The sequence below is a fragment of the Schistocerca gregaria genome, chromosome 5 (genome assembly GCF_023897955.1).
Source record: "Schistocerca gregaria isolate iqSchGreg1 chromosome 5, iqSchGreg1.2, whole genome shotgun sequence".
In the NCBI taxonomy this organism is placed as follows: domain Eukaryota; kingdom Metazoa; phylum Arthropoda; class Insecta; order Orthoptera; family Acrididae; genus Schistocerca; species Schistocerca gregaria.
Window position 1 is genome coordinate 561,339,963 of NC_064924.1, and position 26,685 is coordinate 561,366,647.

Below are 26,685 nucleotides of genomic sequence, written 5' to 3' on the forward strand. Positions count from 1 at the left end.
CGGACGTAACAGCGGTATTAGCTAACGACGAGTCTGACACAACCACTGTTTCATGGGTAATTAAGGCCGGCGGGATAAGGAACAGAGAAAGGTTTCCCACGCTGACGATGAGCAAGTATTCTGCATTGGCCATTCGACAACAATGGCTGCCGTCAGGAAATTCTTAATGACGGCTGGTGCAGACGGCGGCCGGAGTGTTGCGAATCGGCAGCCACGACCCACCGTAATCCACGGCCGGGGAGCCACCGTCGCAGGCTGCACTACCTCCACACAGACTTCACCATCCCTATCACCACCACTACCATCATCTTCACTCCGCCAAACAAAAGGAACTAGTCCCCTTTCTCAGTTGGTGGCTGTCGCCTCCACGGCACTTCTGTAGTGATATATTTTTTGTCCATTGTTGAAGAGTACCATGTCGAACTCACGTATTGCAGTAATACAAAATAGCAGTGCCTGTTGTGGTTGGCAGGAGAGCCAACACCGTGTTACTAAAGGAGGCCGAAATGCACGCGTTTTAGCTCACGCAGGCTGGCGTGAGGTCTGGAACATGACAAGGGAATTAGAATTGAGAAAAACGGACGTAGCTGGTGGAATACTTAACTTTAATCCATTAATGACGAACGTCGCTCTTGACGGTACAATATTTACAATATCAATAGAAACTGATCATGGCGCCTTCCTAGGTCGTAGCAAATAAGGTAGCTGAAGGCTATGCTAACTATCGTCTCGGCAAATGAGAGCGTAATTTATCAGTGAACCATCGCTAGTAAAGTCGGCTGTACAACTAGGGAGAGTGCTAGGAAGTCTCTCTAGACCTGCCGTGTGGCGGCGCTCGGTCTACAATCACTGATAGTGGCGACACGCGGGTCCGGCGTATATTACCGGACCGAGGCGGATTTAGAGGCTACCACCTAGCAAGTGTGGTGTCTGGCGGTGACACCACAGCGCCCATAGTATTAAAAAGTACCGTGCAAGCATGTCTGGAGGAACATTGCATAGTATTTATTCACCAATAGCAGGCCCTCGACTTTCCGTAAGTATGTCCTGCAGAGAAATGATGATTGGTGCAGGCTCTGGCAGTTGACCCTGGACGTAAATAAATGTAACATATTGCGCATACATAGAAAAAGAAATCCACTCCAATACAGCTACACTATTGATGACAAATGGCTGCAGACAGAGTCTCCCGTAAAATATCCAGGCGTAACTACCCAGAGCAACCGTAGGTGGAATGACCACATATAACAGATAGCAGGAAAAGCAGATACCAGACTCAGACTCATCGGAAGAATCTTAAGTAAACGTAACTCATCCACGGAAGTAGTAGCTTAGAAGGTGCTTGTTCGCCCGAATCTTTAGTATTGTTCATCTACGATATTTGGGATCCCCATCAGGTCGGACTGAAATAGGAGATAGAAAAAGTCCAATGAAGAGCGGATCATTTCGTCACGGGATCGTTTAGCAGGCGAGAGAGCGTTACGGACATGCTAAACAATCTCCACTAGCAAACGTTACGAAAGAGGTATTGTCCATCACAGAGAGATTTACTACTTAAATCGTGAGGCAGCACATTTCAGGAGGAGTCGGGCAACATATTACTTCCGCCCACATACGTCTCGCGTATTGATCACAAGGAGAAAATTAAATCCAATATAGATGCATATCGGCAATCATTCTTCCCACGCACTATTCCCAAGTGGAACAGGGTTGGAGGGATCAGACAGTGGTACCGAAAGTACCCTCCGCCGCACACCATTAGGGGGCTTGCGGAGTACGATGTAGATGTAAATGTACTTCCTGGACGGGAGTATACATAACATACAAGTGCAGGTTGTGACACAAGATCGGCGACATATTGAAGTTTGGGTCTGGCCGTGATTGATGCTCAGATGGCCGAAGCAGTTAAAGCGAGCGCTCGCCTAAAGCAGGAAATTTAGGTTCCAGTCGCCGCTCGGCACAAACTTCCATTGTCGTCATTCCGGTATATAGCCGAAAGTGGTCCATTTTCGCAACTGCGAATACATTTGGTATTGCAGTAACTCGCTACTGTGGTAAATCCTTCACCTGCAGATGTCACGACACGCACTTATACGGTCTTCTTCCTCCTTCCTTTCTCTCTGTCTGTCTCTCTCTCTCTTTTTCTTGCTGTATTCACTGGAGAGGCGGTGCTCGATCACAGAGCAGCTGGAGTACTAGCTTCGGACAACAGTTCAGCTTGTAGATGTTTCAGATTCACAACTCTCTGGAACAAAAAGTTCAGTCATTGCAGAACACTTAGAAAAAAATGGTTAGTGGACAACAAAATCGATAGATAGGAAAATATTTAGAACAAATAATTAAAAAAAAATTGCTGACGTTGAATGAAAGCTATTAAAATTATTACACAATAAACAACGGTAGAAATGATAGCCTCGAGCATCAGACGAAACGTTTACGCGGGTAAACGTTTATAATGCACCTGGCGTTAAGCAAAGAAATAGACATTCGTTTAGAACACACACTGAAGGCGGCAGCAGTGCCCGAGCGGTTCTAGGCGCAACAGTCTGAAACCGCACGACCGCTACGGTCGCAGGTTCGAATCCCACCTCGGGCATGGATGTGTGTGATATCCTTAGGTTAGTTAGGTTTAAGTAGTTCTAAATTCTAGGAGACTGATGACCTCAGAAGTTAAGTCGCGTAGTGCTCAGAGTCATTTGAACCATTTGAACACACACTGAAGATGCATTTAAGTAATAACGCTTCGGATAATATAGCAGCACGCTGTAGAGGAATATAAGTGCTATCAAAAAATATATGATTGTTAATTCGGCTGCCATTTGTCAGGTCTGAAGTGGCAACAATTGCAGAGATTGGCCTCAGGACAAATGCAGTGAGAAGCCACTCAGGAATCAACCATCGAACACGGTCCAACACGGAGCTCCAGACTGTTATTTTCTGAGTTTCTGCTCTGTGTTCTGCACAAACAACATGTTTCTCTGCACTACGGTCTATAGGCGCAATCATGTGGCTTACCGACAACTGTAGCGTAGATTACAGGATGAAACTTACAAACTGCTGCAGGACACGCCACCACCACTAATTTATAATTTTTCGTATTATACAATGTTTTTCCTCTCTTTAATCGCACACTACATGATTTTAGAAACACGACAATGAAATATCGGTGGATGTAATGTTAATCCACTTGTCTTGCCCAATTCGCCACAAGGGGGACGTGCTGGCACCGAACAGCGCCTGCTTTTCTACAAAACTGACGGAAAAAACGCAAAATCAAAATATGATTAACGATGAGTGAGGAAATTTCTGGAATACATCAGTCTAGGTAACATATTTAAGTGTTTATCGTTGCAAGATCAGAGGTTAATGTAAGGGCGCAATCAGCCATTCAAAATGTGAAATACTGGTACATTTATAACCGACGTTACCGCCAGAATGTTGAATGCAAGCATCAAAACGTGCGTGCATTGTGTTCTACAGATGTCGAATGTCAGTTTGTGGGATGGAATTCACGCTTGTTGCAGCTGGTCAGTCAGTACAGGACCGATTAGTGCAGTTAATGGTTGATGCCGGAGTTGTCTGATAATATCCGATTTGTGCTCAGTTGTGGACAGATCTTGTGACCCAGCATGCCGAGGCAGCAAGTCGACATTCTGCATGTTGGCTTGCAACAGGGGTACATGGGCGAGCGTTATCCTGTTGGAAAATACCCCCTGGAACGCTGTCCATGAATGGAAGCACAACAGTTACTGTGGTAACCGAAACGTGAAACAATATGCATGTGACTAAGCTGTACCGTAATGGATAATTTCACAGTTTACAGAGTCGAAAATTGTAGATTCGCATCGTGCTAAGCACTTTTTTTTCACATTCCGGGACTTCCTTAATGTTGCGCAATATTCGATGTTATTTAACATTTCCGTCTGATTAGAGAAGGAAGTGTGAAGTAAATATTGAACTATTTGTTTTCCAATATGTGGCGATATCAGAGTGTGTGGTTAGGCAGGCACCTAACAAGAAAGCTTAAAATGCTGTGAGTGAAACGATGAGGAATAACATTCTTATCTTCCAGACACAATTATTTCCACGGTACAACTCATCTCACAAGACTTCCGGCAAACCAGATGCTAATGAAAGTCTATAGCAGTTCCTGCCGTTGTCAATAGTCGTGTGACATCAAAATGACTTAACGTTTGCTGATATTCCTGTGAAATGAGTGATACCCTATTCTGTTTATTCTCAGAGAATACTTTATGTTCATTTTGCAGAGATATTAATTGTACCCCTTTAAGAGCTTCACAGGTACTCATTTTTTTGTCTTTTTCCTTCTCTTTTGTAGTCTATATTAGCAAGTAAGGCTAGAAAGAAATTTTCGTTTAGCGCTAAAAATTACTTCACTTCTTCTCAGTGTAACATACACTGGCCATTAAAATTGCTACACCAAGATGAAATGCAGATGATAAACGGGTATTCATTGGACAAATATATTATACTAGAACTGACATGTCATTACATTTTCACGCAGTTTGGGTGCATAGATCCTGAGAAATCAGTACCCAGAACAACCACCTCTGGCCGTAATAACGGCCTTGATAACCCTGAGCATTGACTCTAACAGAGCTTGGATGGCGTGTACAGGTACAGCTGACCATGCAGCTTCAACACGGCACCAAGGTTCATCAAGAGTAGTGACTGGCGAAATGTGACGAGCCACCTGCTCGGCCACCATTGACCAGAAGTCTTCAATTTGTGAGAGATCTGGAGAATGTGCTGGCCAGGGCAGCAGTCGAACAATTTCTGTATCCAGAAAGGCCCTTGCAGGACCTGCAACATGCGGTCGTGCATTATCCTGCTGAAATGTAGGGTTTGTAAGTAGGATGTTTGGTTTTTTTTATTGGTAACGCCACCGCCACGTAGCGCTCTGTATGAAAATCCTGGCTCTGCCGTGTGCAGTCTGAGGCTGGTTTGCAATGTTGTCTGCCATTGTAGTGTTGGGCAGCGGCAGCTGGATGCTAACAGCGCGTAGCGTTGCGCAGTTGGAGGTGAGCCACCAGCAGTGGTGGACGTGGGGAGAGAGATGGTGGAGTTTTGTAATTTGTAAGACTGGATGTCATGAACTGACATATATATTATGACTATTAAGGTAAATACATTGTTTGTTCTCTATCAAAATCTTTCATTTGCTAACTATGCCTGTCAGTAGTTAGTGATTTCCGTAGTTTGAATCTTTTAGTTAGCTGGCAGTAGTGGCGCTCACTGTATTGCAGTAGTTCGAGTAACGAAGATTTTTGTGAGGTAAGTGATTTGTGAAACATACAGGTTCATGATAGTCAGGGCCATTCTCTTGTAGGGATTACTGAAAGTCAGATTGCGTTGCGCTAAAAAAAATATTGTGTGTCAGTTTAAGCACAATCGTGCACAATTTTTCTAAGGGGACGTTTCAGGTTTTGCAGGGATCCAATGGAGGATAGAGCCACGGGTCGTAACACATCTGAAATGTAACGTCCACTGTTCAAAGTGCCGTCAATGCGAACAAGAGGTGACCGAGAAGTGGAACCAATGGCATCCCATACCACCACGCCGGACGATACGCCAGTACTGCGATGACGAATACACGCTTCCAATGTGCGTTCACCGCGATGTCGCCAAGCTCGAATGCGACCATCATGATGCTGTAAACAGACCCTGGATTCATCCGAAAAAAATGACGTTTTGCCATTCGTGCACCCAGGTTCGTCGTTGAGTACACCATCGCAGGCGCTCCTGTCTGTGATGTAGCGTCAAGGGTAACCGCAGCCATAGTCTCCGAGCTGATAGTACACACTGCAGCAAACGTCGTCGAACTGTTCGTGCACATGGTTGTTGTCTTACAAACGTCCCCAGCTGTTGACTGGGGTATCGAGACATGGCTGCACGATCCGTTACAGCTTTGCGGATAAGATACCTGACATCTCGACTGCTAGTGATACGAGGTCGTTGGGATCCAGCAGGGCGTTCCGTTTTACCATCCTTAACCCACCGATTCCATATTCTGCTAACAGTCATTGGATCTCGACCAACGCGAGCAGCAATATCACGACACGATAAACCGCAGTCGCGATAGGCTACAATCCGACATTTATCAAAGTCGGAAACATGATGGTACGCATTTCTCCTCCTTACACGAGGCAACACAACAACGTTTCACCAGGCAACGCCGGTCAACTGCTGTTTGTGTATGAGAAATCGGTTGGAAACGTTTCTCATGTCGGCGCCGACCTTGTGTGAATGCTCTGAAAAGCTAATCATTTGCATATCACAGCATCTCCTTCCTGTCGGTTAACTTTGCATCTGCAGCATGTCTTCGTGATGTATCAATTTTAATGGCCCCGTAATGTAGCAAGTAAGGCTTGAAAGAAATTTTCATTTAGTGCTTTAAATTATTTCACTTCTTCTCAGTGCAATATAAATTACTGTAGTCGATGAAAAGATGCACATATACTGTAAAATGTAAGAAGAGTGCGAGTGAAATGTGCCGTCAGCATGTTGCATCGCTCACAATCTCGCTACGAAACACAGAAATAAGACGGCATCTATGATACATATGCTTCATATAATATTGTGTTGTATTAAAATAATCATTTAAATTCCCATAGACTGGTTCTAAACATACGCTATTTTACAACTAAGTCTTCTAACCTGTAATTGATAAGACGTTAAATACCGGAGTATGATAGCACCAATATCCTGTCGTCAACATAGTAGAGATGGTAGGTGGAAGGTGGTGCTTTGAGAATATATGCAGAGTACACGATATCCAAGACAGGCAATGATACAGGATAGAGTCTTGAGGTATGCAGGCGGTAAGTTAAAATTCGGGTGCAGGTTTGTTGATTTTGACTATGTCTTACGGCAGTTGAGTAAGCTTAATATAATATGCAAATAGTTAATTCGAGGCATTGGATGTCTATAGGTTGAAGTCCATGTAGTGTACTATTGAAAGAATTTTTAGACTGACTTGCCGTGACTTATATACCCAGATACAACCCCCCCCCCTCCCCCCCGGACCTTGCCGTTGGTGGGGAGGCTTGCGTGCCTCAACGATACAGATCGCCGTACCGTAGGTGCAACCACAACGGAGGGGTATCTGTTGAGAGGCCAGACAAACGTGTGGTTCCTCAAGAGGGGCAGCAGCCTTTTCAGTAGTAGCAGGGGGAACAGTCTGGAAGATTGACTGATCTGGCCCTGTAACAATAACCAAAACGGCCTTGCTGTGCTGGTACTGCTAACGGCTGAAAGCAAGGGGAAACAACAGCCGTACTTTTTCCCGAGGGCATGCAGCTTTACTGTATGGTTAAATGATGGTGGCATACTCTTGGGTAAAATTTTCCGGAGGTAAGTTAGTCCCCCATTCGAATCTGCGGGAGGGGACATTTCAGGAGAACGTTGTTATCAGGAGAAAGACAACTGGCGTTCTACGGATCGGAGCGTTGAATGTCAGATCCCTTAATCGGGCAGGTAGGTTAGAAAATTTAAAAAGGGAAATGGATAGGTTAAAGTTACATATAGTGGGAATTAGTGAAGTTCGGTGGCAATAGGAATAAGACTTCTGGTCAGGTGAATACAGGATTATAAATACAAAATCAAATAAGGGTAATGCAGGAGTAGGTTTAATAATGAATAAAAAATAGGAATGCGGGTAAGCTACTATAAGCAGCATAGTGAACGCATTATTGTGGCCAAGATAGGCAAGAAACCCATGCTTACCACAGTAGTAAAAGTTTACATGCCGACTAGCTCCGCAGATGATGAAGAGATTGATGAAATATATAATGAGATAAAAGAAATTATTCATGTAGTGAAGGAGGACGAAAAATTAATGGTCATGGGTGACTGGAATTCGATAGTAAGAAAAGGAAGAGAAGGAAACGTAGTAGGTGAATATGGAATGGGGGTGATGAATGAAAAAGGAAGCCGCCTGGTAGAATTTTGCCGAGAGCATAACTTAATCATAGCCACCACTTGGTCCAAGAATCATAAACGAAGGTTGTATACATGGAAGAAGCCTGGATATACTGACAATTTACAAACTGATTATAAAATGGTCAGACAGTGATTAAGGAACCAGGTTTTAAAATGTAAGACATTTCCAGGGGCAGATGTCGACTCAAACGACGATCTATTGGTTATGAACTGCAGATTAAAACTAAAGAAACTGCAAATAGGTGGGACATTGAGAAGATGAGACCTGGATAAACTGACAGAACCAGAGGTTGTAGAGAGTTTCAGGGAGAGCATTAAGGAACGATTGACAAGAACAAGAGAAAGAAATACACTAGAAGAAGAATGGGTTGCTTTGGGAGATGAAATAGTGAAGGAAGCAGAGGAACAAGTGGGTAAAAAGATGGGGGCTAATAGAAATCCTTGGGTAACAGAAGAGATACTGAATTTAATTAATGAAAAGAGAAAATATAAAAATGCAGTAAATGAAGCAGGCAAAAAGGAATACAAACGTCTCAAAAGTGAGATCGGCAGGAAGTGCAAAATAGCTACGCAGCGATGGCTAGAGGACAAATTTAAGTATGTAGTGGCATATCTCACTAGGGGTAAGGTAGATACTGCCTACAGGAAAATTTAAGAGACCTTTGGAGAAAAGAGAACCATTTGTATGAATATCAAGAGCTCAGGTGGAAACCCAGTTCTAAGCAAAGAAGGGAAAGCAGAAAGGTTGAGGGAGTATATAGAGGGTTTATACAAGGGCGATGTATTTGAGGACAATATTATGGAAATGAAAGAGGATGTAGATGAAGATGAAATGGGAGATAAGATACTGCGTGAAGAGTTTGACAGAGCACTGAAAGACCTGAGTCGAAACAAGGCCCCGGGAGTAGACAAGATTCCATTGGAACTACTGACGGCCTTGCGAGAGCCACTCATGACAAAACTCTACCATCTGGTGAGCAAGATGTATGAGGCAGGCGAAATACCCTCAGACTTCAAGAAGAATATAATAATCCCAATCCCAAAGAAACCAGGTGTTGACAGGTGTGAAAATTACCGAACTATCAGTTTAATAAGTCACAGCTGCAAAATACTAACGCAAATTCTTTACAGACGAATGGCTAAACTTCTAGAAACCGACCTCGGGGAAGATCAGTTTGGATGTTGTAGAAATGATGAAAGATCTGAGGCAATATTGACCCTACGACTTACCTTAGAAGAAAGATTAAGGAAAGGCAAACCTACGTTTCTAGCATTTGTAAACTTAGAGAAAGCTTTTGACAATGTTGATTGGAATACTCTCTTTCAAATTCTGAAGGTGGCAGTGGTAAAATACAGGGAGTGAAAGGGTATCTACTATTTGTACAGAAAGCAGATGGCAGTTATAAGAGTCGAGGGGTATGAAAGGGGAGAAGTGGTTGGGAAGGGAGTGAGACAGGGTTGTAGCCTATCCCCGATGTTAATCAATGTGTATATTGAGCAAGCAATAAAGGAAACAAAAGAAAAGTTCAGAGTAGGTATTAAAATACATGGAGAAGAAATAAAAACTTTGAGGTTCGCCGATGACATTGTAATTCTGTCAGAGACAGCAAAGGACTTGGAAGAGCAACTGAACGGAATGGACAGTGTCTTGAAAGGAGGATATAAGATGAATATCAACAAAAGCAAAACGAGGATAATGGAATGTAGTCGAATTAAGTCGGGTGATGCTGAAAGAAGTAGATTAGGAAATGAGACACTTAAAGTAGTAAAGGAGTTTTGCTATTTGGGGAGCAAAATAAGTGATGATGATCAAAGTAGAGAGGATACGAAATGTAGACTGGCAATGACAGGGAAAGCGTTTCTGAAGAAAACTTGATGACATAGCGTATAGATTTAAGTGTCAGGAAGTCGTTTCTGAAAGTTTTTGTATGGACTGTAGTCATGTATGGAAGTGAAACGTAGACGATAAATAGTTTAGACAAAAAGAGAATAGAAGCTAATCGAAATGTGGTGCTACAGAAGAATGCTGAAGGTTAGATGGGTAGATCACGTAACTAATGAGAAGGAATTGAATAGAATTGGGGAAAGGAGAAATTTGTGCTACAACTCGATTAGAAGAAGGGATAGGTTTGTAGGGCATATTCTGAGGCATCAAGGGATCACCAGTTTAGTATTGGAGGGCAACGTGGAGGGTAAAAATCGTAGAGGGAGATCAATAGATGAATACAGTAAACAGATTTAGAAGGATGTAGGTTGCAGTAGGTACTGGGAGATGAAGAAGCTTGCACAGGATAGAGTAGCATGGAGAGCTGCATCAAACCAGTATCTGGACTGAAGACCACAACAATATATACCAAGAATTGCCTACTATCTGACACATTGCTGAGAGCGTGTCAGGCAGTAACCAGAGTACGGCCTCTCTGGGGCTACGTTAAGTAATCCAGGATACCAACACGACATCTTAAGAGGGCAACCCACATGGGAGTGAGCCAGCAGGCAGTAGCAGGGCAGGGCTTGGATCCCGGGGACCAAAGGCGGCGGCAAAAACCGTCGTTAGGGCGGGCAGGGATGCGTGACGCGCCGCGGCGCAGCCCACCTGTCGCGCTCCTTTACAGCGTCCTCCGCTGTCGCCCACGTAGCGAGGCAGTCCCCATCTGGCCGCTTGCGACAGCCACGTCCTGAGATACTGCGGAGCTGCTGACCATCCGGCAGCCTGCTTCTCTCAACACGTCAAACACCCGAAAGTGTGGCCCTGAGCTGAACGCGTCGTCTCAGCTCTGCGTTCCCAAAAGTATTAACTCTTGTACTAACACTTGATCTTGAGGACGATAACTTGTCATCCGTATAACGCGCTTTTCCAACCCATAAATTTTAGTTTTTCCTTGTGGAGTTAGCCTAATCGTCACTGACGCCTTATGAAACTGTGAACAGAAGGTAAGCAAAATATACTAAATTTTTTATTATCTGTAACAATATTCACAATGCAAATAATAATGTATAGACAACCATATGCTGCACAATGGAATGACGACAAGAATAGCAATAATGAAAATTTGTGCCAGGCCGTGACTCCAAACCAAGTTTCCCGTTTTATGCGAACGGTCGCCTTATTCGTTTTTTACAATAAACTTTATATTTACTTTTCCAAAACGTAATGCGTAAGGGAAAGCGTACAATAGGTTCCTACATTAAGTGTGATAATCAGGACGCCCTCCAGGTGAAAAATAATGATGTGCAATTAGTATTAATAACACCGCTTTGGCTCATATCCAGACCCAAACTTTCGTACGTCGTCGTTCATCCGTCGCAACATGCTCTCGTACACACATTACGTAATTCCCATACAGGGTTCAAAAATGGTTCGTATGGCTCTGAGCACTATGGGACTTAACATCTGAGGTCATCAGTCCCCTAGACTTAGAACTGCTTAAACCTAACTAACCTAAGGACATCACACACATCCATGCCCGAGGCAGGACTCGAAACTGCGACCGTAGCAGTCGGGTGGTTCCAGACTGAAGCTCCTAGGACCGCTTGCCCACAGCGGCCGACGTACGATGACAGCGTGACACCTTATTGAATGATTAGGGAATAGAAAATTTGCTGTTCCGGACTGAAGCGCGTGGAACCACTCTGCCACCGTGGCCGGCCCCGTACAGGGGAGGACATTCTAAGTGAATGTCGTTGCCTGGTATCGGCGGACAAATATTATTGCAGTTGGGTGCTTAAGCAGATATGGCGTATATACCGCCGAACTGAATTTATTGTCAAGTTGTTACCTGAAAACTTTAACACCGGCCATCTCTTCTAACACTATATCCTTGTGTTACATCAATATTCGAAATGTAGATTTATTACAGATTCAAATGAGAAAATTCAGGACAGGAAAACATCACGATTCCTCTTCACATGTGTTCATTTGTTTCACCAAGACCATATCTTAAATAGAAAACAAAGGAATGTGAGACCCAGTGAGGGCGAAGTTGCAAGTTCAGTCTTAAGAAAGACTGATGTGAAAGTGTTGTGGTAACAGTTACGACAGAGATAAATACCAGCTCCCAAAGACTCACCATGTGCATCACGAGGATGTGCCGTCCCTAGTGAAAATACTGAAAAAACTTAAACGTAGTTATTAAGAACATATAGTATGGACTAGAGCTTTTACTTCGATGTGAAATATTATACTGAGTGCGGTACTGGCCGCACAGTCTGCATAATTTTTCTCATTTGTATTATTATTATTATGTAAAATGTTAATTTCAATATTTGAGGGCAAAGATTACTAATTATGCACAGTATAATATATGTAAGTTTAATGTGGAGAAGAACAGCGTTAAGTTGTTCTTCTACTAACTATTTTTTTTTCCTCTTGTACGATGTGGTAGAGGTCGGACATGTTCGTTAATTGCTGACGAATGGAAGCTCATTTGTGATATTTATTCAATAATATAATAGTTTAAAGTTATTGTTCACCTTTCTTTGTAGAAGTTGAGCCCTGTGTCACGTCTGTTTTCCTTTAAAATCAGTATTCTGAGTAATTTTCAGCGCAACGGTTGTAGGTGCCGTTGCAGCAACAGACGCCATTACGTGGAATTTTTAATTCATGAATTTAGCGGCAGCTAAGAGATCGCCCACTCAAAACATAACAATTATTTTTTCCACAGCTGCCAGACGCAGCGGAAGAAAATGTAATATTTAAGATTTTTATTTTCAGTTACTCGCCGAAATCCAGAGCCACGACTCGGACTTCAATTATTTGTTAACGGCGGTGAGAATCGCTCTCTCGCGTGTGTGGGCAGTTGCAAATTAAGAAAAAGAACTCAGGCTTGTTAAAAACATTAGCCGAGGAAAATACAAAAATATTACTTCAGTTTTCAATTTAAATGCAATGTGTTTCTAGACTGGCTCAAATTAATGTAACTTAAACATGAACAAAATGTTTACTCATATTAATCTTTACTAATCAGCCAGTTATTAAAAGCATAAACTGAAAAGTATAAATAAAATCTCAAAAATAGCTTCAATTCAGTTCAAAATCAATCCAAATCGCAATCATTAAAAAGTATCGCTCCCACACATTTTGTTTTACCACGAGAAGAACGACAGATAATGAGTGTCCGGGGGGTCGAGCAATCAACCTTCTGAGGGATACATGTACGACATTTCACGAAATGCACAACGTCGACATTCATGGAATGTCCAAAACAAAACATTAACTTGCAACATTGCACCATGAACATCAAACGAAAAATCGCGCGTCACAGTGATCACAAAAGTTCACACCATTAAGATCGAAGGCGAAATCCTTGGGCGTTGAAAACCGGGCAGCACGTTCAGCTAGATATCCACTCTTAAAGAAGGCGAGTAGAGTCAGATTGGTGTAACAGGGTGATCATCACCCTGATCGAGTTTGACACCACGCCACCGAATGCAAAACAGTATGTCGTGGAGCTTATCGTGAAACTGGCTATCTTTGAAGGCATACCTGCAGATTGTGCTATAATATGTTTTATAGGAACAGAAAAAAGAAACATCCAGACGCTAAATTTGTCCAGTAGTTCCAGGTGGTACGAATCTCACATACTTTTCAGGAGGAATTGTTTGCTCTAAAGGAGCATGAATTTTGTACGAAGACCAGGAATCAAGCGAAAGCGAGTTATTTCGATCAATTATTGACCAAAAGCAGTGCTCATACAACGATTGTAGTTGTCTTACATTCATTTCATCACTATTGCTTGTTCTGAAGTAAATATTCCCCACTGCCCTTGTAAGATCACGCACGCGAGAAAGAATCGTAGGTGCAGAGTATATCCAACCTCTCGCAGCACAAAAACTAACTTTTCCGTCTATTTACCGTTGCGATTAGTAGTCGGCATAATTGAATACGTATGCGTTCAGGCATACAACTCCCTTGGTACCTTAAATTTCCTAGGTTCTTTTCGTGTGCATTTCCTCTTCAGATTGCGACTGGTCGGAGATGATAACAAATTCCTTACTGAACGATGGAATATTTTATCTATAAATTTTCTGGTCGATTCCGCAGCTTGCTGTTTATTTGTCAAGCTGACGCTTTGTGTGAAATTTTGTTATCTTACATCTTCCAATTCTGTAGTACTCTTTGAAGTTATGTAACCATCCACTGCTTGAAATAACTGTAATATACATAGCGCGCAATTGTACATCCATAACGTAGTAGGTCGCTATCATGCGAATCCTGTAAATTGTATCAAGCATACTTGAAAAGTGCAAACACCAGTTTCTATAACGGTCATGCTGTTGCGGACTTATTCGATATCTGTCCTTTTTTTAATTTTTTTTTCGACTATGTAGCGGATGATCATCATGTACGTAATGATGTTTAGTCCAATTTCCTTGGACAGCCATTGGCCTTTACTACGTTTCACTGGAGCCGGACTAATTTCTACCTGTCTGACAAGGATGATGAACTACACGGTTCGACACCGGCTTCAGCGTCGCTTTCACTTGTTAAGCACCTATCGTCATGTTTGTACTCCTCATGAAACTGTCCGCGCAGTCGTGCGTATACAACACCACATATTCCACTTACTTATCTTGCAGAAACGCTAATATTTCATTTGCGACTTCTTTCTCACACTGCTTAATTCCTTGGGTTCCTTCCTGGCGAAATGTCAGTTTTTGCAACTGTTGTTGTATATAATAAAGCAATGCTTGCTTTGTTTACCGTTGCTTTTGCGACATCATTCTCAAGGGGTTCCTCGTAAGAAGATAATTTCACGATCATTCACTTGGAGCGGAAAGTATGCTGTGTGAGAGAGGCAAACACGCGTTTTCATTTAGATTCGACCAGTTCTGGTATTAGCAGACGTGCTGTCCAAATATAAATTGTGAAATGCCAGTTCAATCAGAAGCTCTTCTCACGACGGCACTCTACGTGGCAATTTAAGCTACATTACTTCATCCAAATCAATAACGAACAGCCAAGGTAGAAACATTGGCACGTATCCGAATGCGTTGGAGCAAGCAAAATCTGATCGCCAGAAGTCGGTCGGTTTTCTCTCCACGTTAACGCAATTTACAATTTATTTATCTCTTTAGTTCTAATGTAACTTGTTCAGATAGCACAAACGATAAAAATAAGATTTGTTCCTTATGCAACTTTATGCGAATATTATCAACCTAGATTTACAGATGTAATATTCATATGGGGATGTGACCAGCGTTTCTTATTTTGTCTCTGATATTTGATACACAACTAACCTCCTGAAAAAATTATCATCATTTTCTGCGCTAATTTTAATACAATGGCGTTATGTGGCCCACATGAAGAAACAGCGCTGAGAAAAAAATAGCATGTTAGGATTCGTAACAATAATAAAGTGGTGACCAAAGTGATGAGACATGTTACGCAATTTCATTGTAAGAGATTGTAAGTCGATAGGGATTCCAATGCTTGTTATGAAAATAGTTTTTAGACCTTCTGTTCCTACCAGCACGAGGAGTTTCAATGAAGTTCTAGAGTTCAATAATTTTTTTTATCAAAACAATGATGGAGGCTTGGAAACTTAACTCTTATTTTACAGCAATTTTTTTTTTTTTTTTTTTTTTTTCAGGGAGGAATGAATGTAAGACCGTAAGTGGAACCTACAACAAAGGTAAGGGGAACGTGATAAGCTTGCAGAAGAGCAAATCTTAGGAGCTTCTGAAGGATGTCATAGATTCACTTGCTGATGTAGATAATCAGCTCGGCAATTTAGTATTCAGACGCTCCCAGAAGTTAATGGAAGTACATTTCCTAGCGTTACTGTCCGAAATCCAAGTGCTGTTATATTAAACGGACTACTGGCCGTAAGGGTGCAGTTCAAATCAAATGTACCTTAGTAAGACAAAGCCGCTGCACCGTCACCAAGATTTGAGAGGTAGTGTGGTGAAATACAACATTTTCAGGTTCTAAATGTCACAACGAGGTCTTAGAAAGGGAGCCCACAACGGCTAAAACAGAGATATAGGTCTGATTAGCGTGGTGACCGCGGCACTTAGATCTTTAACATTAGGCAACAATGACCTTGTCTCCACTTAAGACGTTATCTGCTTGACGCGCAGACACATTTAGGCAAAGCTTGCCACAACATGTGAAGTCTTGGCTGTTATTTCCGATTTCATCAGAAGTATCATTAATGTAGTTGAAAGTATGTTCTCTCTTTGACGGATCAAGGCGCTACTAACGCAGAGAACTTTTCTCCTTTTAGTCTTTCTCAACGTTGGCGTGGATTCACCAGAGAATGTGCCATTATATTACCTCGCAAAATTTTTAAACGAAATTTATCCAAGGTAATTTTACTATACTAGACACCTCTGGATGATATATCGATAATTATCCAAAGATCATTAAGTGTACTTAGTATAAATAGCAGTCAAACAATGATACCGTTCTCTTTTGCTTTGCTGTTTACTCTCTCGCCATTTTGTCTGTCTCTCTTTGTTATCTTGATTCATGTTCCGCAATTAATTCTGCGCATTTGATAATACTGCCATAAGAGATCTTTTTTGAACTGTTACTTAATTATTTGCAACTGGAACTGTAATTAGTAACCAGAATATCAAGTGCGTGCATTTGAATATCGCGCGTTTCATGTCGAGGATTTATTGTTTTAGATATTAGACACCAAATGTTTGCTGTGTGGAACAGAGTAAGTTGACTTTTATTTCTGATAAAGCTTAACCAGATTTCATTTACAAACCTTTCCTTCCTCTACAGATTCATAACTATGGGTGTTTTCTGAAGCACGGATGCATTTCGTTTGGTTATTATTGTTTTCGTGCACCATTTCATACGCCGTAGTCTTTTGTTTGTGAAATACGATAGAACTTTCAATCATTTTAATATTACGAAGTCCGATAATCAATTTAATACTAATTTGCGCAAGGAAACATATAAATTCACGTTCATTAAGAAATTTTACCAAAAGATTTGTTCTCCAAGCCAAAACAGTGGGTCGTTGCTTCTCTCAGAACAAATTGCATTAACTTTCTTAAAAGTTCAGAATTAAGTCAGTTATTTCATGTAAGTGGACCCAGTTTCTTTTAACATTGCCACCACTGCTATTTTCATTTTAATAATATTAGTTCGCAACCCGAAATTGCCTTCCATATTAATTGCAAGTAAAATAATTAAATCACAATTAAAGAGAAGTGACATTAAAACAAACCCCATCAGCAATTGGTGATCGGCACGCTGAGACACCGTGTGCTTTGGCAAATCCTCAACGGTAAGCTCAGGCATGCACCTAAGCGAGTAATGCGAGGGCAAGGTGAGGAGCTATCAATCCATATCACTGTAAAATTCTGTCTACTTATCTGACAGAAAAACCTAACAAGTTCTGGTTTTAAATAGAATCAGTTAATGGGTAGAATTCAAAAATACCATCGATCTTGATCATTCTGGCACTGAGACGCAGGGCAGCGCGGGAGGCTGAAATGTTGCATACCTCACTATGAAACTGCATCACTGAGGAAGATCATACTACGTTTCCTGTTTTCAATCGTGACACGAATGCTTAAACAGCACAAGTCATGATAAATGCTCACGGATTAAAACATCAACTAAACATGCTCAAGATTGAAAAAAACGACGGTACTGACAGGAACAGCTTTATTATTCAATAGAGATTATGTGAAACAACTTGCTCTTGTTCTAGCTACAGTTTACGCAGACTGCTAAGGCAAGAAAGAGCTTCAAGCTGTTTGAAAATGGAACTTTTCATCCTCGTTTCCAAGAAAGGTCTTCTGACAGACAACGTAATTATAGGCCTATATCACTGACGTCACTTTATTCCAAAGTTGTGAAACACGTTTCTAAAACGAAAACATCATCCAGAGTAATCAACATGGATTCTGAAACCAGAAGTATTCTGGAATTCAGCTGACTATGTGCATCCTTTAATTACACTACTGGCCATTAAAATTACTACACCAACAAGAAACGTAGATGACAAACGGGTATTCATTGGACAAATATATTATATTAGAACTGACATGTAATTACATTTTCATGCAATTTGGGTGCATAGATCCTGAGAAATCAGTACCCAGACAACCACCTCTGGCTGTAATAATGGCCTTGATACGCCTGGGCATTGAGTCAAACAGAGTTTGGATGGTGGGTACAGGTACAGCTGCCCATGCAGCTTCAACACGATACCACAGTTCATCAAGAGTAGTGATTGGCGTATTGTGACGAGCAAGTTGCTCGGTCACCATTGACCAGACGTTTTCAGTTGTTGAGATATCTGGAGAATGTGCTGGCCAGGGCAGTAGCCAAACATTTTCTGTATCCACAAAGGCCCCTAAAGGACCTGCAACATGCGGTCGTGCGTTATCCTGCTGAAATGTAGGGTTTCGCAGGGATCGAATGAAGAGTAGAGCCACGGGTCGTAACACATCTGAAATGTAACGTCCACTGTTCAAAGTGTCGTCAATGTGAACAAGAGGTGACCGAGTCGTGTAACCAGTGGCACCCCATACCATCACGCCAGGTGATACGCCAGTACTGCGATGACGAATACACGCTTCCAATGTGCGTTCACCGCGATTTCGCCAAACACGGTTGCGACCATCATGATGCTGTAAACAGAACCTGGATTCGTCTGGCCATTCGTGCACCCAGGTATCGTTGATTACACCATCACAAGCGCTCCTGTCTGTGATGCAGCGTCAAGGGTGACCGCAGCCATGGTCTCCGAGCTAATAGTCCATGCTGCTGCAAACGTCGTCGAACTGTTCGTGCAGATGGTTGTTGTCTTGCAAACGTCCCCATCTGTTGCCTCAGGGATCGAGACGTGGCTGCAGGATCCGTTACAGCCGTGCGGATAAAATGCCTGTCATCTCGACAGCTAGTGATACGAGGCCATTGGGATCCAGCACGGCGTTCCGTATTACCCTCCTGAACCCACCGGTTCCATATTCTGCTAACAGTCATTGGATCTTGGCCAACGCAAGCAGCAGTGTCGCGATGCGACAAACCGTAATCGCGTTGGGTACAATCCGAGCTTTATCAAAGTCGGAAACGTGATGGTACGCATTGCACGAGGCCTCACAACAACGTTTCACCGTTTCACCAGGCAACGCCGGTCAACTGCTGTTTGTGTATGAGAAATCGGTTGCAAACTTCCCTCGTGTCAGCACGTTGTAGGTGTCGCCACCGGCACGAACCTCTTGTGAATGCTCTGAAAAGCTTATCATTTTGCATATTACAGCATCTTCTTACTGTCGGTTAAATTTCGCGTCCGTAGCACGCCATCTTCGTCGTGTAGCAATTTTAATGGCCAGTAGTGTACGAAGCCGTAGGTATCGTACCCAAAGTGATGCCGTTATCCTTGGGTCCCAGAAATATTCGAAGGCAGTTCTCTTCTACTGCTTAGAGAGAAAAAAAGAACTACTAACTTACGGAATATCGGACTAGGTTTGTGGCTTGAGTTAGGATTTCCCAGCAGACATAAGCCAACGTGTTGGTAAGGGCCGGACTGCGAGAAGAAACAGATCATTCCCGTTTCCGAGAAGGGTTGCTGAACAGCTTTGCAATATTACAAGTCTTCATCACTGATGACTACCTTTTATAGAATGGTGGAACACATTTTATGCTTGCGTATTGTGACCTTTTGAGAAACTCAAAATTTCCTTCGTAGATATGAACATGGATGCTGCAAACAGCGGTGACGTGAAACTCAGATCGCTTTCTCTTGTAAGTAGGCTGTTTCGGTTTTTTTATTGGTAACGCCACATAGCGCTCTGTATGAAATATCACTGGCTGTGCTGTGTGCAGTCAGTGGCTGGTTGGCATTGTTCTAATACTCGCCATTGTAGTGTTGGGCAGCTGGATGTTAACAGCGCGTAGCGTTGCGCAGTTGGACGTGAGCCGCCAGCAGTGGTGGATGTGGGGAGAGAGATGGCGGAGTTTTGAAATTTGTAAGAATTGATGTCATGAACTGATATGTATATTATGACTATTAAGGTAAATACATTGTTTGTTCTCTATTAAAATCTTTCATTTGCTAACTGTTCCTATCAGTAGTTAGTGACTTCCGTAGTTTGAATCTTTTAGTTAGCTGGCAGTAGTGGCGCTCGCTGTAATGCAGTAGTTCGAGTAACGAAGATTTTTGGTGAGGTAAATGATTTCTGAAAGGTATAGGTTAATGTTAGTCAGGGCCATTCTTTAGTAGGGATTATTGAAAGTCAGATTGCGTTGCGCTAAAAATATTGTGTGTGTCAGTTTAAGCACAGCCATGTATAATTGTTCTAAGGGTACGTTTCATATGTCGACCCTTAGCCAAGGATACCTCATGGAATCTTCTGATTTTTTTCTTGTAGTTTGTGTAATTAGTGTGGATTTTGTTTATTGCTAGCGCATAATTTTAGAGAGAATCTCCTTTGTAGTTGTAGTCTTTCATTGTTGTACAGTAAAACAGTTGTGGCATGCATGTAGAGTTGCACTTGCGATTAACTAGATATTATTTGTTATGTTAATGTGTTCTCTTATTTTTGCTCTTCAAATTGTGTTTTTCTGTGTTGTCATGTGAAATATTGTGACAATAATGGCTTGTGAAAAACGTAATACTAGGCTCCAAAGTAAACTGAGAAATGGCAGTGAAGACGAAAGCAGTGTGTTAGCGCCACCATGTAATGAATTAACTAATGTTCAAAGTAGTAATTTGGTAATTGTGCATAGGGAAATGGAGCGGGTTGCAAATAATGGTGAAACAATTAGTGAACAGGGAAGCATTATCGATCGATCGGTCGGCAACAGCTCGCCTCAGGATTCCGAAATGACAGGACACAATCTTGCAAATACTGTAGATTCAGATTTTGCGTCCTCACCGTTTTCTCAAATAAGTCATGACACATTTTCTGTTTTTCAAACTGCGAATATTGCCGGTTCAAATGCATTGCCGAATAGCACTAAGCAACATGTTTCAGACACCAGTGCACTGTTATTACAATTAATGCAACAAATGGGACAAAAACTTCAAAAGTTAGACACAATGGAACAAAATCAGAGACAAACACAGCAAATGCTTAAAAAGTTAAACACAATGGAACAAAATCTTCAAAAGTTGGACACAATGGAACAAAAGCTTCAAAAGTTAGACATCACGCTTGAACAAACACGTGAAGATTTAACTAATGAGTTACATAACATTGAATCGAAATGTCAAAAAGTCTGTAATGACGTAAAAACACAAATTTGTCAGCATTTTCAACCTATTTTTTCGCGGCATGAAAATGCATTACAAAATCACGAAGCAGCCATAAAAGAACTGCAAACTGTTGTTCATGAAAATCATGAGACCTTGCAAGCTAAAATTGACTCAGTTGCATCTACCGATTCTGTTACACCACTTGCAAAAACTCAGGAAAACTTAAAGGACACAGTAGATACGATTTCAACACAAATGGACACTCTCAAACTTGGTTCAGAAAAACACACTGAGGAAATAATTTCACTATCGGATAAAGTAGCCGAACTTTCAGGTCAGTTCACTAACTTATCTACAAAGGTAGATGATGATCTGAATGACACAAAACCTGTAGCCTTCACTGACACTGAAGAGTATGAACAAATTAGAAAATTCAAACAGAATCAAAATCAAATCAACACACAGTACAAAAGAGAAATGCGGGAAGTACAAGGTCAGTTGCCTCAAGTAATACAAGAATTACATATTTCAGAGGACACTCGCGCCCCAGTACAGGATGAGGGACATAGAAATACAGAACAACCACAAAATAATGACACAGGACATTTCGGAAATCATGAAAGAAATTTGCAAGGTACACCGAATTTTGAGGTGGAACCGCCGAAACGACGTAACAATGACCGACATGCGACTCGCCGACATGATGATTTTGACTATAAGCTGTTCATTACTACACGTAAATTCAAAACATTTAAGAATTCTGGCAACGACATTCGTCCACAAGTGTGGCTTCATCAATTCTCTCATTGTTTTCCTCCCAACTGGTCATTAGAACACAGATTAGAATTTATGTGTGGCTACTTGGAGGATGAACCAGCTGTAAGAATGCGATCAGTCATTCACGATTGCCACAGTGAAGGAGAATTTTATCATGCCTTCCTCTCAGCATATTGGTCTCAAGCTACACAAGACCGAGTAAAACATGGCATCATAATGATGAAACATTTCGAACAATCTGAATTTTCCAGTCTTGTGAAATATTTTGAGGACATGTCGCACAAGAATCAATACCTGTCAAACCCATACATCCCCTCAGAACTCATCCGCATTTGCTTAATCAAATTACCGGAACATTTAGGGCATATTATTTTGGCAGGACGTTGCAAAGACGACATTGAAGCTTTTCAGGGGCTCTTACAAGAATTAGAAATTGACACTCACAATCGCGGATCGCGAAAACAGGAACACAGCAATACAGGTCACATCCGTCGCAATTCCGCGATGAAAGAAATAATAACTGGACACGACAAGGCTATTCTCACAATACAAATCGTGACCAAAACAGACACCACCCGTATGACAACCGTTGGCAGAGTAGTAATAATTACAGGGAAAGATCACCTCTCTGCGGTAGTGACTATCACAGAGACAATCAGAGAAACAGATAATATGGGAACCAAAATAATTACTATCAAGGGAGACAGAATAACTTTAGACGCAACGGTCCACCACGCAGTTACGATTCAGGGTGAAATTGTCCACCACCTGACCGACAAGAAAGAAACTATGGAACCTACCGACATGACGACAGATATGATCGTAACGACAGACCGTGATTTCATCAGAACTGGCAGGATTCAAACAGAGCAGGGCCCTCTTGGCAGATAAATTTGTAGAAGTTAGGTCTCCTAATCCCAATAACGACGCACGCCAACAAAGAGGCAGACAATGACTCGCACCGCAGGCAGCCGCGTGCGCCGGCTGGCTCAGAAAAAAAACATAGACGCTAACCTTGAGAGAAATTTTAGCATTCTTTACCGACATATACGACATGATAATTCCGTTGAAGCTCGAGCTTTTGCATAGTAGGAAGAGTAAAGGTTTACACCACATTTCACATAAGAAACCGTTTCTTGAATGATAATCTGCTTTTTAACTTAGTCTTTCCTATAAAATTTTTCACTTCACGTTACTAGTATGCTTTGTCAGACTAAGAAATTCTTAAAATGCGACAATGTTTGAAGTTAAATATCCAGTCAAGAACCAAGAGAACTTATTTAAACAGAAATTACATATGCATTGTTATAGTGAACAGAGGACACAGTGTTACTGTGTGTGTACATTCTTGCTTGATAGTTGCACGATTACTAACGACTATAAGGCTTACATACGTAGAACATAAACTGTTAATGAGGTTTTAATGCAACATTTTGGTTTAGTTGAAAAGACATTCTTTGTTTGAAGTACTTTCTGTGAGATTAAAGATGACTTATCATTTGGTTTCTTTGATAGCTACACGATTATATCACGACGCTACTAATGAGTGACAATTTACATTGTTGCTTTTGCGGTGTATCTGTTTTATATCTGCACAGTTTTTCTGAATTATTCTGGAAAGTAAAACATGTTTTAGTAGTAACTTTTGTGGTATAGCTACAATGAGACAGCCTTTTCCGTAGCACAACAATACGTTACAGCACAGTACTTACTTCATCACAGCATTAAGCGTAGTAACTACGATATCTATACGCAAAGCATTTCACTTTTGTTTATAATGAGGTAAGTACATTGACTTCTGCAGAACTTAGCTTTCGGAGGACGATAACTAAGACACTTCCACAGAGATTATCTTAGAACAAGAAGCACAGTTTAGCGCTACATTACACGTATTTGAGTGATTAATTTTGTACTTAAAACATTTATTTTTAAAGATATTTGAAGTACAATGATACAAAGGTTTTCCGTGATACATTTCATTCCATTGCTGTAATCTGTAACATCTGAGGGTATAATTACATTAATCCTCAGGGGGGTATACGCTTACTTTGTGTACCATGTGTATGGCTAGCACAAGGAGCCCTAGCTAATATGGTATTTGCTTATACAACTTTACACATCGGTACCATATTTCTCTAACACATAAATTACACAGCTATCTGATCATTTAACTGAGAGAGACAAACATTTATTTTACTACATCAGTGGCAGATGTTTATGTAATTTCACGGTTGGATAACTTCACACTTATGAAATTGTATTTTGTCTGTACTTTGTGAAATGTTTTATTTTTTTGGAACCATTGTGATACTATGAGAGCTTTGAATGACATATTTGGTATGAGATCATGATTTTTAAAGTACGTTTGAGGTAGATGACACTTTTGATACGAGCAGAGAATTTTTTTAAGGTTTTGAAATTATTGAAGGAAGATACGATGATTTTGAGAGTTGACTGAGGTGTTATGATGTTATTATTACGATCACTATGTGTATTATGCTGTTGCGGTATGTTTATGATCAATAAGGTGATGCTATATGAGTTATTTGATTATGCTATGTATCTGTTATTATGAAATATTGAAGAAGTGTCGATGAATAAGGTGAGGAATAATGAGTAGTGGTTAGGGACTCTGGCTTGTGAAAAAGGTTGTTGGAAACCAAGAATCGTACTTTAAGGGTTATGAAATGTATGTAAATGCGCGAATGTATTACAATGCCGACGAAAATGTTTTGGACACTGTTATATCAATAGGATTTTGTTTCTACAGATGTGTAACAAAAATTCTTGACCTGTGAAATATTTTAATATGAGACTGCCACTGTAGCGGAAACTGGTGTCGTAAATATTTCGGTAAGAAAGTTAAGTGACCAACTGCACGTAATGCGTCGTTGGCACCCTGCTGCGCGACAGCCACCTGGAAACAAGCCATTAGTGTGTTCCTTTCAGAGGCACAAGGAAAAAAAAGAGGCCATTATCCTCGCTATTGACATTCCTTCCTTTGTGTAAAGCATCGCAAATACGACACGCTCAAACTTGAAAACATATGATTATACTGTGGAGCTCTTAATTGATGATATTTATTAAAATGCCTAATGAAACGACGAGAAACATTTCACGTCTATTGTCTTGCTAGTTGAAAGATTGTTTACTGCATTATGAAACGCCATATGGCTAGTGAATGACGTTTCACACCTTGCTTTGCCTATTTTGTTTAATACCTAGTTTCTAGCTGCACTGCAGCATTGGTTACTATAAAATTTAATGGATGTACTAATATAAATATTTTATGCCTACAGATCCAGTAAATAATAACTTTATGATGTACTTAAAAAAAACAAAGGAGCACAAAAAGGCATTTCCCTTCACAGAAATTGCATACAGAATTTTCTTTTCAACAAATTTTTGTGGTGCACCACTTTAATTATAGACATTAAGATGTGAATATACATTTCCCTTATCTGCATTGTTGTCATTAGTGTAATATTTTTTATGCTTGAGCTTTGTCATGTTTAGATATAAGTTATTGTATTTGCTGCTGCTGTTTGCCAGGCATAGCGCTACTAAATTTCACCTTGAATTACTCTGTTAAGCTAGTTTTACTACTGATTTATTTTTCTTGTTGCTGCACATTGGTTCATATCAGTTGTAATGTTGCATTGCTTGGTAATTAAGATTTACTGTAGCTTTTTTTGCCAATTTGCATTTTTTTGTCATTGCTGTTTGTGTTAATTGTTTTGTGCTGCTGCATTGCGTCGTCCCTTAGTTTAGCATCTGAGCTCAGTAGGTTTAAGTTAGCTTAAGAGGGGGTAGACTATACAAGAAACTAACTATGATGAATTGAAAGAAAAGCTTTGAGAAGCTATAAGAAAATGGTTTGTCCAAAAAAGTAATGTACAGTGGAGAAAAACTATTTTTGAAAGAGGATGTGAACAAAATACAGAAAGCATGCTTGGATTGGATATTTTTGGTGGAAACAAATGTTGAGATATAACGTAAGGTCAACTTAATGAAGTTTTGGGTTGGACTGCAGTACCAAATGTTACACTGAAAACAAACCCTGTCCTTTCCTTGTGTTATCCCACTATGTGTTTGTGTACCCTTGTGTATTTATGTTCTTCCAGTCTTTATATGCTTATCTGATAAGACTTATGTTGCAGAATTTTTGTAATACTCAGCTACATGAACTATGATGAGGAATACTGTTATCCTCAAATCTAATTTGCATTAATAATATGTTATTTACTTTGTAAAGATGTTTAGACATTATTTATCTGTTCTGTCTTGTTGCTCATATGTGAAGTTGATGTTTCAAAAGTTGTTCTGATCTTTATGTATGTACTTATGTAACACTGATGTATATGTTTATTTGTATTGTTTTTTAAAGCCTGTATTACTACAAATGTTATCTGTATTATTATGTTTTTAATGATGTATTTTGTACCTTTGTTATTGTATTCTTATGTTATAAAATTGTAATTGACACCAGTTCATCAAATTAAGTTAATTGTAAGTTACATTTCACGTTTCTGTTGGTCATAGTAGATGGACAATATGTGAGAAGTAGGGACTGATAGTGTTTGCACGTGTGTTAATAATTCAGCAAGGGACTGGATAACAGCATTGCTGGTTCTAAGGATATTCCAAAAAAGGACATTTCTAACATTTTTTTTTGTGAGTGCACAAATGGTGGTTTATGGACTTGCTATATTGTCCACAAGAATTTTCGATGGTGATTGTGCACCTGCACAGTCGCAACAGTTGGCTGCTAGCC